A 17,819-nucleotide genomic window follows, 5' to 3' on the forward strand; every position below is an offset into this window, starting at 1 on the left:
TTGAGCTGTGGTGCTGGAGAAGAGTATGGAGGGTACCATGGACTGCTAGGAAAACAAACAGATTCATCCTGGAAAGGGTCAAACTGGGCTGCTCCTTGGAGGCAAGGATTCTAAGGCTCCGTCTAACATACTTTGGACATGTTGCAAGAAAGGACCTGTCCTTGGAGAGGGACATTATGCTTGGGAGGGTGGAGGGACAGCACAGGAGGGGAAGGCCCTCTATTAGGTGAATTGATTCAGTGAGTGGGGTAGTAGGGATGGGAGTGTCAGAGATGGTGCAATTGGCACAGGACAGAGCAGAGTTTAGGGATGTTGTACATGGGGTCGCTATGAGTCGCCAGCGACTCGATGGCACATAACAACAACAACAACAATCCAGTGTACGTAACATCTTATCTTATTCAGATGTTATCAATGTAAAACTGTGAGTGAAGTATTTTACATTCTTGTTTTCTTACCAAGCCTTTGAAATCTGATCTGTGTGTTGGATCAGAAGTGCATCTCAGTTTGATCCAACTGCATTTCAAGAGCTCAGTGACCAGAGAATGCAAATTACTGCTCTACTGGACAGTGACAGTTTAAGGAGGCTTTTGAACACTGAGGATTCCCTAAGTGTTTAAAATGGTTAAGAATTTGGTTAAGAATGTGAAGTTGGTGGAATTGTATAAGAGATATGGGCTTATAGCAACAGGAGAGAACGAAAGGAGAAGATCGGAGAAATTTCTACAGAGATAGAATAGAGTGAAGCTTGATGACAGATTGGAACCAGTGTGGAGTGGAGAGGTTGGTAAGGAGAACAATCTAGATCTCTCTGGTTTGAAAACAGCCACTGCACATGCATTCCTAGTATCCTCGGGGTCTCAGGTCAGGGGCACTCTCTAATACCTACGACAAAGATATGAAGCTTCCAATTCCATGACCTCATAATCCAAAATTAAGTTCCTATTAGGCCTGTTTCCACTGGTTGGGTTCATCTACTTTCAGCACCACTTTCCTGGCCTCCTCCAAGTTCACCAACCTTTTTTTGATTGGATCCAGCCATTCAAATATACTGTTGTTGTAGTGTACCATAGAGTTGGAATGGACCCATCGCCGACCCTCTGGCAGGTTTTCAGAGGTTTTAATCACACGAAAGGAGATTGCCCGTCCTTCTCCTATGAAGCAGCTGGTAACCTTGAACCATGTGCTTTCAAGATTGCAGGCCAGCTTCTTGCCACTGGGCCACAAGAGCTCCCTAATTCCTCCAAATGTATTTAATCAAGAAGTTATTTTCTTTTCCCATAATTTGTAAAATAAGACGTACCATTTATGAGGTGTTTTTACACCCATGCCCTCACTTGGACCTCACACAGCCTATAAATATGGAAGTAAAGGCATTACTGTCTTCATTCTATTATGATGAAGCAACAAAAGCCCACAGTCTTTAAAGAGCTTTCTAAAAACCACCCGGGAGACAACAAATTACCGCTAATGTAAGCTCCTCTGCTACAGAAGTTATTTCTCTCAAGGAAAACAAAAAGGAGTATGGGCAGCAGCATGAGCTTTTGTCAAACAAAAGTATTTGTTTGGAGTGTGAGTAACTTTTAGTTTTGCTATTAATAGGAAATTTGAAATTAAAATTTAAAAAAAATCTTCTTTTGGCTGACAGTGTTCTCTATTACCATGCTCAAGGTTGGAGGTGGTCGTGGGAAGCTTGTGATCACAGTGGTTACTATTGTCCTTGTTTCATGTTGAAGTTTGCTCTCTGAGATCACAGCGAGACCCCCAAACAGTACCCATATGCTATATTTCTACACAGAAAGTGTTAATGACTTAACTTGATGGGTATCTAATTCTGTAAATAGGTGATAATAGCTCACAGCTGACATTATAAAAATGTTCTTTTAGTACCTTAGAATTTTCACTTCAAATAAAAGGTTTTGCTTAAAAATAATTAAAACCACACAGTTGAGAAATTTGGCTACCTTATAACTGATGACCTGGACATGAATTTTCTGTCTCTGACTCCGACTCAAAGAGACTCTGTGTACAGTAGATTGACGCCCTGCCCAATCTTGCACCATCCTTACAATCTCTGCTGTTCTTAAGTCCATTGCTGCGATTAGCATCACTCAAACGCGGAACCAAAAAGAATTTTTGTGTACCTATGCTAGATTGTAAGCTCTGTGCTTAAGATCTTTCACATAGAGAGTTTTGTTTCATCTTTATTACTAATGAGTTTATAGATGAGAAAACTGAGGCTGGCTTATATGGTTTATCCAATGTTGTGCAGCTTTTAGGAACAAGACCTGAATCCAGAACTTTCTCCAAACCAGTGTTCTGCTCAAATCCCACAAGTACCTGTTAAACTCATAACCTGTCTCTGTTTTGGTTCACAACTTGTTCTGTATCAACTTTATTGAATAATTTTAAGGGAGTGTGATGTAGTCAGTGATGCTGTCTTAAAGTGTACAGTAAGAAGGCGTACTAGGACAGGGCTCTTCTGTTCGTGATTATATTATTAAGAGGAGCTCTGGTGGTGTAGTATGTAGGGACTGTGCCGCAAACCCCGGGGCTAAGGCTCTCTGGCAGTTCGAATCCACCAATGGCTCAATGGGAGGGAGAATGATAGGTGATCTCCTTCTGTGTGGTTTACAGCTTTGGGAACCTGCTGGAGGGTCGGCTATGACTCAGTTCTGCCTTGATGCCAGTGAGTGAGTGAGGTGTCTTGGGCATTATGGAGAGAAAGATACTTGGGGGTAAGAAATGATGATGATGAAAGTCAATCATTTAAGTTGACTGAGTTATGGAAACTTCTTGTGTGTCCCAAGTTGAACCTTCATAAAGTTTTCAATGATCAGTGAAGAACATGTGAGACTGAGATGTTAGGTAATATCCTCAACTTCATTACAACCAGTATAACTAACTGCCCAAGACAGCACAAACAAGGAAGTGTGTCTTTCCTCTAAACTACTAAGGGAAATCAATATGTAAAGGTACCATTTCAGTCTTTAATATATGAAACATCTCACCTCGTGACATTTGACAATATTAGGACAACTTAAGGCGTTTTCCGTTGATGGGGAGAAAGTGAGGCATACGTGGGTCCTAGCTCTCAGGACAGTCATGTTTCCCTTGTGGTAAATTCCATCTCCCCTGTCCTTCTGCCAAGGGCAGGTCCTTGACAACCTGGACAGCCATCTGAAGAAGTCTGAATATTTCCGCTTCTTCTGGTTTCCCCACACTGACAACGTCAGCATCGTCTACCAAGACCACTCCAACAAGGTAGCTGCCGGAGTCACTCCTGCCCTGGTAACGTCCACCTCTTTCCCACCGGGGAGCAGGCTGTCCAGGGCAAGTCTCTAAAGGAGCAGATGGCTGCTGGATAAGCAGTTAGTTCCCTGTCTGCACACACAGTGTGCGGTCATCTCCATTCCCACGAGTCCAGTAAGCTCCAAGAACCTGCAATACTTCTTATTATCCTGATGACTAGCTATATTGTTGTTACTGTTAGGTGCCATGGAGTTGAGTACAATTCATAGCAACCCTGTGAACAACAGACTTGACCCCATCCTATCCTGTGCCATCCTATCATCTCTGACACACTTGAGCCCACTGCTGCAGTCTCAGTGTCAATCCATCTAGTTAAGGGTCTCCTCTCTCCTCTAACAACATGCCCAAAGTATGTGTGATAAAGCTTTGTAATCGTTTGCCTTCAAGGAGTACTCCTTCTGTACTTTCTTTAAGACCTAACTGTCCTTTTGGCAGCCCATGGGGAGATTCAATACTCTTCTCCAACACCACAGTTCGAAGACATCAGTTCTCCTGACATCCTTATTCATTATCCAGCCTTCAGATGCAAAGCAAACTGTGGAAAAGACCATGGTCTGAATCAAGTACACCTTACTCCTCAAACAGACATAATTTATCCTCAGTAATTTGACTAGTTATACATGAGAAGGAAAGTGAGGGAGACCATAGCAAGCATGAGGAAAGAAGTAGAAAAGGTTAGAAAGGAAAAGGGAGAAAGAAGCTAGACTACAGAAGGTCTGGGATGCCGGCAAGTAAGTGGTGATATGTAAGGAAACAACAGGTTAGTTGTGAAGAAAGGAATGGAGGATACTGTAGGATAAATTAGATCCTAGACCTCAGGAGTCATTAATAAGCCCAGAATCCCCTATCTTAAAGGAGTAATTTTCCCCCTACTCCATGTCCTTATTAAATATTGTTTTTAGGAAAAGAAAGCAAAGCCACTATTTGATCCCTGCTTGGTATGAAAGGTGGTATGGGGCTTAGAAAGGATGCTTTATGAACACAATGACTTTTGGCTCCTGGGCCCTGAATGCTACAGACAGGCACACATTATTCACTTGAGTTGTGGTGCTGAAGAAGAGTTTTGAACATACCATGAGTTGCCAAGAGAACAAACAGGTCTTTCCTGGAGAGGGTGAAACTAGGCTGTACCTTGGAGGCAAGGATATTCAAGCTCTGTCTCACATAGTGCGGGCATGTTGTGAAGAGAAAACAGTCCTTGGAAATACTTAGAAGGGTCAAGGGACAGTGCAGGAGAGGAAGACCCCAGAGGAGATGAATTGACACCGTAACTTGTGCAATGGAGCTAGATGTGTCAAAGACAATGAGATTGGCTCAGAACAGGGCAAGGTTCAGAGCTATTGTACACAGAGTTGCTATGAGTCTCAGGCAATTCAATGGCACATAACAACAACAACATGCAAACTAACTAAATATCCAAAATAAAAGACTTAGAAATCACCTATGGCCCTGTGAAGTGAAGTGTTCACTTGTCCTTGAAAGTTGGGTCATCCCGTCACACACAGACACCCCTGGGACACAACTCTATCTAAGGAAACACTATGGTACGTAGGCATAAAGGGCTCTATCTGACCCTGAATTAATCACAAATTCTTTTTCTCAGGCCCCCTCTTCCTCAGCCAACTGGTTTTGGAACTATGCCATTGGATTCTATTTACTGGAGTTCCTACTTTGGATCAGGTAGGAATATGATGACATCTTTTTCTGGCATCTTTCATATGCTGTTAAGAAAAGTAACATCCTTACCTTTGTGGCTGTGAATTGGGTCTGTCCTGTAAGTCTAAGCAATGCTTTCCAAACTTTCCTATATGCAAAGCAGGGGAACTTTAGAAAAATAAAAATAAAAGAAAACACCACCATTGCTCACTCCCTACTCTGGCCCACAGGTGACGAAAAGGTACTGCTAAGATTGAGAGACATTAGTAAAGAATATTGTCACATTGCCTTGTTTTCCACCTCCTTTCTGGCCTCCAATCTGTGTTCATGCTCTGGTCCCAGGTCTACCACTAGACATGTAACGGTCAGTGGTGAAGGTTTTTTTGGACTTTGAGTGGTGACTTCATATTTAGCCAAGGAAGTGAAAGACATTGTATTAAGAAATATTTTATACAAACAAAAATATAGACAAAACATATATAAACTGTAAGAACCATATATCAACTTAAGAATGAAATAACACTAGTAAAATTGGATCCCACTTTGGGAAAGTCCCCAAATCACAGCCTCCTTCACCTATTCAGATATAATAGCCACCTTGAAATATATACTTGGTGTTCTCTTGCTTTTATACTGTGATTTTTGTGAATCTTAAATTAACAAGTTAATTGCTTTTGTCAGTGAAATTCATCTATATTGGTAAATGTAGCTAACGATTCATTTTTTACTATATATATATAAAATTCATATTCTTGTTGATGGACATTTGGATTATTTATAATTTTTTTTTCTTACAAACATAACTGCTTTGAGCATTTTAAAATGTTTTATTGACACATTCTTTTTCCTATCTTGAGTATATACTGAGTAGTGGGATTTCTGGGTCCAGTACAAACATAGTCAGCTTTGTTGTTGTTAGGTTCTGTCAAGTTGAGTACCACTCATAGTGATCCCATGAACAACAAACCTGAACTCTGTCCTATCCTGCACCAACCTTCTCATCCTCCACATGTTTTAATCCATAGTCACAGACACTGTATCATTCTAGGTCGTTGTGGGTCTTCCTCTCCACTGACCCTCCACCCTCCCAAGCATGATGTACCTTTCCAAGGAATAGCCTTTCCTAACAACATAACCAAAACATCTGAGCCGAAGCTTCATAATTTTTGCCTCCAAGAAATATTTTGGTTGTACTTTCTCAAAAACGTAACTGTTTGTTTATTTGATGGAAAATCCATGGTATATTCAACACTTCTCCAATACCACAACTCAGACGCATCAATTCTTCCTCTGTCATCCTTGTTCATTATCCAGCTCTCAGATGCATAGAACTGACATAATTATTCTTCAGGACTTTAGTACAGTTCTAAATTCTTTTTCAAATGGCTATAGCTAGTTTATACCCTGGCATTGAAAGACTGATTCTTTGTGCTTCACAGGTTTCCATATAAGTACCTCCAACCCTGGGTACATTCTAGTGTAGTACTTCCATTAGGCATATTCCCATAATATTCAACAGCACATCAAGAAAACAGGTTTAAGGGGGCTCTGGTGGCTTAGTGGCAAGAAGCTGTGCTGCAATCCCAAAGGTGTGCGGTTCAAATCCTCCATATGCTTCACTGAAGAAGGAGGGGCAATCTCCTTCTGTGCCAGTCGGATTTGATTAGATGGAACACAACAAGAAAAAAAAAACAAAACAAAAACCAAACAACAAAACCCAAGTTTAACCTGCCAATACACTTGGACTTGGGCATAGAAGTGCTCAGATTTGTTGTGTAGCATGTGAACACAGGAGTGCAGGGACAAGGCCATGCAGAACTTCCAGGCTAGGCTAAGAGCAGTGAGAAATCATTAGAACTTCAAGGAAGGAATGTTTTTATAGTGTAGCATTTGGCTGCTGTGGTAGGGAGAAACTGCTACAATGACCCATATGAATGAGGATTATGGCAAGGTGGAAGAACAAGGCAAGGTGTGAAGTAAGTTGATGGTGTATTTTATATAGAAGTGTCCAGAGTTGAGAAAAAAAATAAATAACAGGTGATGTTCAGATACGGAGGGGCAAGATCTCTAGGTTTCTTAATCAGATTCACTTCAGACTGACCTTTGGCCAATGTTGTTTCCAAAGATTTAGAAGCCTGGTGGTGCCAGGTCTGTAGATTTATATAAATTTCCTAAAATGTGCCCATCATAGTGCTTTATTCTGTATCACTTTTCCACTTTTTCAAATGATGTTGTTGTTAGAGGCAATCAAGTCACCTATGACACATAGAGATACTAAGAACTGTAGGTCTGAGCTTTGTCCTGTCATGTGCATTCTACCATCTCCGACATGTGTTAGCCCATTGTTACAGTCACTGTGCTGATCTATCTTGTTCAGGGTCTTCCTTTCCTAGTATGCAGTCCTTTTCCAAGATGTATTGTAGCCTGATAACATGCCCAAAGTATGGGAGACCAATTTTCACCCTCCTTGCCTCCAAAGAGCACTATATATTCAATAGGATATTCAGTACTCTTCTCCAACACCACAGTTAAAAGGCATCAGTGATTCTTCTGCCATCCTTATCATTGACCAACTTTTAGAAATAATTGATAAGACCCTGACTTGGATCACACGTACTTTAGTCTTTAAATTGGCATCCTTGCTCTTTAGCACTTTGAAAAGGTTCTTAAGAGTTGATTTTCTGAATGCAACACATTGTTGTTGGTTTTTTTTGTTTTTTTAAATTCCTTGACTGCTGGTTTCATGGGTGTTGGCTGTAGTTTCAAGTAAAATGAAATCATTAACAACTTCAGTCTTTTCTCCATCTACCCTGATGTGTCTATTGTCCAGATGTGAGGATTTTGTTTTCTCAATGTTGAGATGCATGGAATCTATGTTGAAGGCTGTAAAAATACTAAATAATCCACCAATGGATTTTTATTGTTTTGCTACCTGGTGTTTCATTCAATCCCTTTCTGGCATTAATGGTTCATCTTCTTCGGGAGGTTAACTCCCTCAGTCCCAGCAAAGAAGGCTCCACTGCCTCCTGTGCCAAGTAGGGACAAAGGTGTCACACAGCTGGCGCATCTTGGGGGGACTGATGGAGTCTGACTTTTTCCAAATAGAGTGCCTTCAGGGGATGTGAACAGACATGAATGAGTGTAGTCTGAAAGTGGTTTTTGTGTCCCTCTATACAGATTCAGTGCCAGTATTTTACAATAGGAAAACACAATGATTATGAGCTCCAACACTGAAGGTCAGCTCCTTGACTTCATTTTCCTGCTTCACATGCGCATCTGGTAGCTGGGCCGAGAGGGACAGGCTATGGCTCCTCTCCACATCCCTGCTTTCTTACCTGCAGAACAGAAACCATAACAGCATCCATCTCAGAGAGGGTTTTCTGTTCATTTGATTTTTTTTTTTTAATTTGGGTAAAAGTTTACAAATTATACCGGTTTTCATTCAATCATTCATTCACATTTTATTTATAGCATTAATTAAATCAAGCTGTATTGTACTTTGCCTTTTCCTTCATCCAACTTACCTATTCCCTTTATGTTCCCCTCCCTTTTCCTTTCTCGTCCACATTAACCCTCCAGGATTGATTCTACCTGTGTCCACTTTTGCTTTTTCTATTTTACCTATCTGTCCACTTAGCTTTTTATATAGTGGTCTTATACTATTAACGGTCCTTTGGTTGTACTTTTGAGGACTGAATGAGATAACAATGTGAAACTGCTAACAAGATGGATGCTTAACACAGGAAGTGCAATAAACGAGGGTGTTACCCTCACCACAAACATTGCCTTCTACACTTTCCCCTACTTCTTCCCCTGGCTCATCTCTCACAGAGAAAAGCTCTGCCTAAGGGTCTTGGAGAGTGGGCTCTGCTATGTAGAGCACATCTGCACATCTGCAGATAAGTTTGCTCCAGGGCACCTTTTAAGGTTATCTTGAACGTGTCCACATCCCATCACCACACTCACTGTAGTTCTGACACTGGCACATGCCTTCCCTCCTTGTCTCTCCTCCCCACTCCCACCCCTCCACATGGCAGCCAGGCTAATCATTCTGGAAGATAATTTAGGTCTTGACATTCCCTGACTAAAGGAAAATGGAATTTTTATTAAGAAATCATTCACATGCCTTACAATTACCCTTCAAGAGTTCACTTTAGTAGTGTTACATATTTTCACAGTTAAGCAACTATCACCACAATCTGATTTCAGAGAATTTTTTTTATCACTCCAAAAGAAATCTCAAACTTATTAGCCAGTCACTCTCCATTCCCTCCTCACAGCCCTGTCACAGCTTATTGCTTTTTTTTTCTCTAGAGTTACCTATTCTGGACATTTCATATAAATGGAATCATATAATAAGTGGTCTTTTGTAACTGACTTCTTTCACTTAGCACAACGATTTCAAGCTTCTTTGATATTGTACCATCTAGCATCAACCCCTTACATGGAAGAATAATATTCCATTGAGTGAATATACCACATTTATTTTTCCATTAATCATCAGCTGATGGATATTTGAGTAATTTTCATGTTTTGGCTTATTCGGATTAATGCTATTATGAACATTCCTGTGTAGTTTTTGTATGAACATGTTTTTCATTTTCTGGAGTGTATACTTAGATGTGGAACTGCCGGGTCATATAATGTCTCCATTTTAATTTTTTAAGGAGCTGACAAAGTGGCTGCCCTATTTAATCAATATGAGCCGGACACTCAATGGCACCAAACGACCACATATCTCTGCTACATATCTAGATCTGTGTCTGTACACAGTTTTATATGCATGGGTGTGATACAACTAAACTGGTAGGAGGTCCTCCAGATGTTCAATTGTCTGAAGGTTTGTGACAGAAAGGTGCTACTATGGCCTCATCCAGGAAGCTCTGGTGGCCTAGTGGGTAAGGAGTTGAACCCGAAGGCGGGCTGTTCAAATCCACCAACTGCTCCAAAGAAGAAAGATGAGCCATCTCTTCCCGTTGTGATTTACAGCCTCTTAAGAGCCACTGGAGGGTCAGCTCTGAGTTGGTCCTGACTCAACTGCACATAACATTACCTCTTCAAGCTCATGGTCCCTCATTTGACATAGGATTTTTAATTTCTTCATTTTTCCCTCAGCCTGAAGGGAAGGGGGGATCTGGGGCAACAGGTCAGAGGCCAGCCCATCGGGAACACTCTGGGCAGGCTAGAGGCCTCCTTTCCTCTCTGTAGCAGCCCTAAAGTTCAGAAACTGAGGAGAAAGATCACATTTTCAATTTTGTTTTCTGATAACATCAACCGGGGTTGCAAACATTAATTAATCTTTTCTGCTCCCTTCCTGAGAAGTCAGTAGCTATTATTAGCAGATGAAAAGGTGTAACTTGGCTGGATGTCTATTGTATTCCACGTCTTGCCCTGGGTACTTGATATGTGCTAGTCTGTTGAGGCAGGGTGCATTATCTTTACTTTGCAGATGAGAAAGCAGAGGCTCACTGAGGTGTTTTTAGAGGGTGCAGAGTGATGCATGAGTGGTCAGGACTGGACCTCGGGCCTCTGAGCCCGGCTGACCTTTGGGCTGGAGGACACAGTTCCTGAGTGGGAAGACCTAGCAGAGATGACAGTGACAACAGTCAGTGTTTTCAAGCTGGTGGTCATGTCATATAGGATGGGCCTAAGAAACTTGGACACTTACTGTCTCATTCCAGGTATTGAAGGGACCAGCCCTTCCCTAGAGTAGAGGAACTACAGGTCAGGTAGATCCCAAGATTAGGACAGACATCACACTATCATGGAAATAAATTGCCTCTGAAGGTTTTGGAAGGTGAAACACTAGAAGTGACTTACTTGGATGTGAGTAGGTCAGCACTCACCAAAAGGTCAGCATATAGATTTAAGAGCAGGTAGAAAGTGTGCTGTCAGGCCTTCTCTCCTAAAATCAGCTTCCATCACCAGCAACTCGACAGCTTTATGCTTGTGTCTACAGAGTCTTAAGCAGAGGACATGCAAATATATTTGGCTCTAAATCACAGCTGTCCTCTCTACTTGCTGCCCCACCACAGCTCTACAGCCAGCATTCAGCCCATGTGGCTTTAATTTAGTGTCATTGGGAACCTCTGTCCACCCTGCCTCATTCCCCCCCCCCCCCCGGGGTATTCTCTCAGTGAGGTGCTAAGTGGGCACAGAAGTGAGAATATAAATAACAAACAAGGGAGTTTTCATGTCTGCCCCCTGTTAGGACTGACTGTAACCTTGTGAGGGCAGGGACTGTGCCTGTCTTGTCTCTCAATGCCCTGAGCCTCACACAGTGCCTCATACTGAGGAGGTTTGTAGATGTCTATGAAAGAAACTCTGAACAGAATGTTTGGTCCCTATTCTTAGTTGAGGTTAATGAGGACTTGGTGATGGTGGTGGTGATAGTGGTGGTGGAGTTGGTGGTGATGATGGTGGTAAAGGTGGTGATGATGGTGGTGATGGTGACGGTGGTGGAAGTGGTGGTGATGATGATGGTGGTGATGATAGAAACAATTTGAGAAGATGAGTCTCTGCCAGATGCAGGTCCCTGGTGGTGAGGCAGGCCAGAGCTGTTGTGAGCACGCGATTCTATTAGAACAACCCCATGGCCTGACAGCAGTGGGAGCCCCCAGTGGCCAGGATTGGCCTCTGATATACCAGAAAACACATGCTTTGAGGACCCACTACCTTGCCTACACACCAATATCTACATTCTAATCTAATAAGTACCCAGAAACTCGAGCAGCTTGGTTCTGGGGAAGGAACCTGATCTATGGATTCCAGTGGACTCAGGGTCTGACCCAACACCTCTCATTTACCTGCTGCTGTGTGACTATGAGTAAATCTCTTAGCCCCTCTGGGCTGTGGTTTCCTCATATTTAAAGCAGAACTCTTAGAAAGAACCATGTTGTCAGAAAGATGAAATATAAAGTATACACACAGTTCACTAGGTGTTGCTCCCTGCCCTTCTTGGGAGGACAGAGGTGTTGATTCCTCTTGTCTGGCCTAAATGGTCTCACTGTTATTATCTGTAATCATGTTGAACTTTAAGGCTCTGTGCAACTGTGAGTTTGGCTTGGTGGAAGACTGTTGATGGCTCCTGCAGAGGTGGTTAGCCTCAGCAAGGCCCTGTACTGGCCTTGGCCCCGGTTCAGCCCTCCCCACCGCCAACAACTCACTCTCCCAGGCCAGGACTAACAGGGACTGAGCACATGACGAGAACCTCCGGATCATTGCTCTCTTTGATCTCAGTGGGGACCGCCACCCCCTGACCAGAAGCACACCTGGCTGAAGATCTGAGGCTACCTTCTCTGAGGCTGCCTTTGAGCTGCTCAATTTTGACCCAAAGGTCAATGCCTCTGCCCTTCCTGGGCACAGGACACATGTTCAAGGTCACTGTATCATACCCTTCTGTCTTCCTGGTAGACCTGAGTCTCAAGTGCATATAGCACAGGGGGAAGAGAGTGGTCAATGTTCTGCCCATGAAATGCTCCCCAAAAGAATAATATACATGTATGTAAATACAAAAAAAGCACTTTATTCCAGATAATATCCACATGTGGAGACTTTCTCCCTCAGTAGGAAGGTGGTGAGGGAAAAAGCCCTGAGTTCCCCCTCCCAATTGCTTTTAAGGCTTTCCTCGGTGCTACTGTCGGAGCGGGGAGATTGAGATCATGGTCGGTGGGTCAGGGGATCAGTGATGTGGGTCAGCTTTTGATGGGCTGGCTACTTTGCCCGCCTTTACTCTTTTTGTGTCACGTAGATACTAGTTAATTCTTTACTTTGCAAGGAAAGATAAGACTTTATCCGGGGGCATTCGTGTTTTCCTTAAGCTAAGAATTTTTATGGCCCACTTCTGCTTCTGGTATTAATGGGGGTTTATTAAAAAATGGGGTTTATGCTGTCCCCTCAGTCTTCACAATCTACCCAGAGTGCCTTCCGATGCAGAGATGAAGACTACAGAGTGAGCAAGGTCCCTGGGGCAAGCGGGCAGCCTGAGTTCAGGAAACAAGCACTTTCCCTGCCTCCCTTCCCTCCCTCCCTTCCCTTCTCAGCAGACACCATGGGCATTAGGCAGAGCAGTGCACAGACATTAAGAATGCTGATTTTGTTTCCTTAGCTTTCCAGGACATCTACAGTGAACAGCAGATTCTATCATATGGAGGAATTAAAGGGACTTAACACCCCGTGCGCTTGTGTCTGTGAGTGTGCTGTACAGATTTTGAAGAATAAACCCTAATGAGTTTCCTAGAGCAAAAAGCCAGCTGGGATCCATTCTGATCCATGCGGTGCAAAACCCCTCCTGTCACCCAGTGTGATTCCTGGGGTCCGTCTAACATCATTCCTAGGGACAGAATCTGAATGGAGACTCCCCTGTCCACTTGATCTTTTCAACAGTTGTGTCTTTCAAAAAGCTTTCAGCAATGATTAGGTGGAAGGGGCCGGGGGGGGGGGGGTGAATTACAAATCTTTTTTTATAAATTAACCTGGAGGTTTCCTGTTGGAATGAAAGCTCACTATCTGGCAACAAGCAAAGACATTGTTACTGTGTGTTCATTAAATTCATTCCAGTCTCTAGTGACACTATGGGACAGAGTTGAATTCCCTGTCGGGTTTTGAAGACTGTAAATATTTACACAGGAGGAGACTGACTTATTTTTATACTTTGGAGTGGCTGGTAAGTTTAAACTGCTGGCCTTTCCAGGCACTATTTAATGTATAGCATCACTAGGCTGCCTTCCTACAATATGGCAGCATCAGAAAAACCCAGAAAAGATTTAAAATAACCTTTAGCAGAAAAATGGGGAGAAAGTGTGAGTTACCAACAACTTGGACTATAGTGGAGGTGCAAAAGGGTGCCTTAGAGATTTATTCACTTTGGTTAGGTTGTTGTTGTTATTGTTACTACATACCTTCAATTCAGAACCAACTCATAGCTGACTCTTGAGCGGGTTTTCATAGACTCTAAATTGCATGGGAGTTGACTGCTCATCTTTCTCCCATGGAGCAGCTGGCGAATTTGGACTGTGTACTTTTGTGTTGACAGCACACATGTGTCAAGAATAAGGTCCTAGCTCGTGCAAACAGTGTGAGTTCCACTTTGTTGTTGTTGTTAAGTGCCGTCGAGTCTTAGACGACTCATAGCAACCCTATGAATGAAAGACCAGAACACTTGTATAACTTTCATCTAACCCAAATGTTGGCGATTTGGACTCACTGAGCAGCTCTACCAGCGCCCCATCCCCACCCCCGCCCAGCAAAGGAAAGATCTGCTTCTGTCAAGTTTACAATCAAGAAAACTACAGAGCAGTTCTACTCTATAGCACCACCAGTCACAATCTAATTCACACAGCAGATCTGAGTTTTGCTTGGTTTCTTTGGAGAAGTACTGGCCCATGACACAGCTTAAAAAACTAATTCACTACAGATTTTCAGAGGCTGTATGTAAGTAAATCACAGGAAGGGAGCAGCTCGTGGATTCAAACTGCCTGCTTTTAGGTTGGCAGCTCAACTCCTTACCCACAAGGCCACTAGAGCTGGTCTGTGGTCAGTGTTCAATAAATGCTTTGAGTTACAGTTACTTAGGAAGAAAGGCCTAACAATCTCTTTCTAAAAATCGGCCAATGAAATCCCTTTTGGTCAAAAAACCCAAACCAAATTAAAAAAAAAAACAAAACCAAAACACAAAACCTCACTATGAATCACAATGTTTCTATCTCCAAACAATCATGAACATGGAGCAGCACCCATGGGTGCCATGTAGAGGGGCCAACACAATGGCTGCCAACAGCAAGGACAAGGCTGGGGTTCCTATGTGCCCCCAGCCCCAGCCGCCCCATGCAGCCTGCTCTGCTCTGTTCTCTGCAGCACCTTCCTGCTGTGCCTCGTGGGCTGGATCAACCGCTTTTTCTTCTGGCTCCTATTCACCGGGAAGAAGAACGACTGTGACCTCAGCCACAAGATCTTCACCTTCGAGTGCCGCTTCAAGCAGCACGTGCAGGACTGGGCCATCCCCAGGTACGGGCCTCTGCCTTGTGGCCCTGCTGCCAGTGGGTTGGAAGATGTGGCAAATCACAGGTAGCACTTGGGGCAGCACTTCACAGCTCAGAGGAAAGCTATTTCTGACCATCCTGCATAGTGTCCTCACTGGAGCCCTCCCAGACAAAGTGGCAGGTCCATTTCACAAGGGGAAACTGAGGCTCTGAGTGAACATTGTTAGTTCTGACTCCCACTCCAAAAAAAGTGTAGGGAGGGAAAAAAAATAACAACAAAAAATTAGCATGTTTGTTAAGCGTTTTTTCCCTTATACATTTCAATAACAAATTGCATTGTTCATACTATGCAGCCATCACCAAACATCCTCTGACAAGTTCCCATCACTGCCAACGGAAGACATTCAGTGCTTCCGAAATACTTACTCGCCCTAACCCATCCCCTGTCCCTCATAACTACTAAGCTATGACCTCTGAGCAGACACTTGTCTGTTCAAGATAAAAGTGAAGTCATGTAACACGAATGCTTTTGTGATTGACATCCTTCGCGCAGCACTGGTTTGGCGTCTTGTCTTTTGAAAAGACCACCTTCAGCTGTCAGTCCCGGGTGGGCTGTGGTTATCTGGTGGGACCGGGAACCCTGCTTGGGAAGAAGCCCAAGGATAGTCCAAGCCCAGCTGTGGTGTTCTCTATAAATCTCCTCCTCGGGAGGTGTCATGCCCGTGCTCAGGCTATGGCTGCACTTTTGTGTTCAAGAAGTGGTCCCTCAGACTCTGTAGGCAGAAATGTTGCAATCAGAATTTAGCCTCTGGCATGTGACTTACTTTGTCTAAAGCAGAGGAAGCCCAGGGGCTTCTGGACCAGGGCCCAATTAGGAGCAGCAGAAAGATTGTGCAGGGAATTACCTTGTCAGGCTCCACATTCCACAAGGAGGTCTTAGAATAGCCATGAGTGGACCTGCAGAGCTTGGAGTCCCTGTGGCTGGGGGGTGGGGGGTCTGAGTGAGGCTGAGGTCCATTGCCTGGGAAGCTATAGAGAGAAGCCAGGGTGAGGTCCCCTGAGATTTTCTGTTCTTGAGCGCAGAGAGAAGACCAAGGAGGCGCTGCTGGAGCTGAAGGCCATGCTAGAGGCCAACCCCAAGGTGGTGGCCCACTTCCCCGTGGAGGTCCGCTTCACCCGGGGGGATGACATCCTGCTGAACCCCTGCTTCCAGAAAGACAGCTGCTACATGAACATCATCATGTACAGGTGACAGGCTCCATTGCCTGCTGGAGGGAAGGCAGGTGGGGAGCTGGTTTCCTCCCATGGTCCAAATCCCACCAATATTTCTATGTCAGTTTTCGTGCCACAAAGAACTCCCTGATTGTAGGAGACAGAAGCAGTTTCTCTGTTGTAACTCTACAACATCTCTCTGCATCCCCGGGACATTTACCATTTCTCTAGCTTCTAATGCATTCATAAATTACAGGCTCTGTTAAGAGCCATTGAGTTGGAACAGACTCATAGCTACCCTCCAGAGGGGTTTCAGAGGCTGTAAATCTCACAGGAGGAGATCACTCTCATTCTCCTGAGGAGCAGCTGGTGGCTTCAAACTACTTGCCTTTGGGTTGGCAAACTCCTTACCACAGAGTAATTTAAGTACTGTTTGTTGAATTGGAACAACATATCTGCACTTTGCGCTATTATGAAACAACAAATATGTTTTATCCTATGGGCCCATTCTAACCAATCCTGACAGCCTAGAATGCTGTGTTGAGTAGGATTCTGAGGCCAGGTTCAAGTTCAGCAGAAAAGAGTATAAGTGATGTGAGGTGTCTGACGTGGGTGCATTGGGTGTCTTTGTCACACCGCCCAGTCCTACACAGGCAGACACTTTGTGTGCAGGACTGCAGTCCTTTCCCCTAGCTAGTCTCTCAGGGGTCTTCCGTGGTTGGGTTAATCAGCTCTAATTCCAAACCTCCAGTTTCTGCAATATTCTTTTTAAAAATGTCCTGCTAGGGGAGCTCTGGTGGCCTAGTGGCAAGAAGCTGCACTGCAATCCCAGAGACACATGTTCAAATCCACCAGATGATCTGCCGGGAAAGGAGGGACAATCTCCTCCAGTACCAGTCAGATCTGATTTGACGGTACACAGACACACACACACACACACACACACAATAATAAAATAAATTTTTTAAAAATGTCCTGCCTATGATGTGTCTTCTTACCTATAACTCCAACAAAAACTCTTCCCTGACTTTGTAAGAGTAAAACGTCCCTTGCCCATCCTGTATTTTTAGCCACCCAAATCAAACCCACTGCCATAGACTTGGTTGTGGCCCATACAGACTCTCTTGGCTTTCAGAGTCTGTAAATCTTTATGGGAGGACACCACTAGCTTGCTCCCATGGAGCAGTGGTGGATTCAAACACTACCTTTTAGTTAACAGTGTAACACTCTGTGTGCCACACCACCAGAGTTCCTTTCTGAATCTTTCTTCGGTAGATATTTCCAGAATATAAAATCCCAAACTCCTAGGATTCCAAGAAAGAGTGAACTGTTCCTAAGGGAGTCCCACAAAAGCCAGAAAAGAGAGTTTCTGAAAGTTGTGATGAAAAGGCAGTGGCTTATTTTATGTCGATGATTCTGTGGCAAGGCTCAGAGCCATCTGTCTGTCCACCTTCATCTTGTGAACTCAAATTCAGAAGTGAGAAGACTGTCATAGGGATGCATATTAATTTACTTACTTGAATTTTTAAGTCGGACTTTTTCTGGCAATATCTGACTCTGCTGACTGACTGAGCATTGAAACCTGATTGGCTTTGCCAACTAGGTTGCATGATGACATTGTCTATCAATGAAATGCAGTAATTCTGAAATTCCAAGCCT

The 17,819-nt window shown here is 43.6% G+C and overlaps 1 pseudogene; it reads left to right on the plus strand.

The window, feature by feature from the left end:
• Window positions 1-17,819, plus strand: part of LOC102852465 — a 38,827-nt pseudogene that overhangs the window by 19,550 nt on the left and 1,458 nt on the right.

This window comes from Elephantulus edwardii, unplaced genomic scaffold (genome assembly GCF_000299155.1).
Source record: "Elephantulus edwardii isolate Elephantulus edwardi_28Jun2011 unplaced genomic scaffold, EleEdw1.0 scaffold00038, whole genome shotgun sequence".
Taxonomy (NCBI): domain Eukaryota; kingdom Metazoa; phylum Chordata; class Mammalia; order Macroscelidea; family Macroscelididae; genus Elephantulus; species Elephantulus edwardii.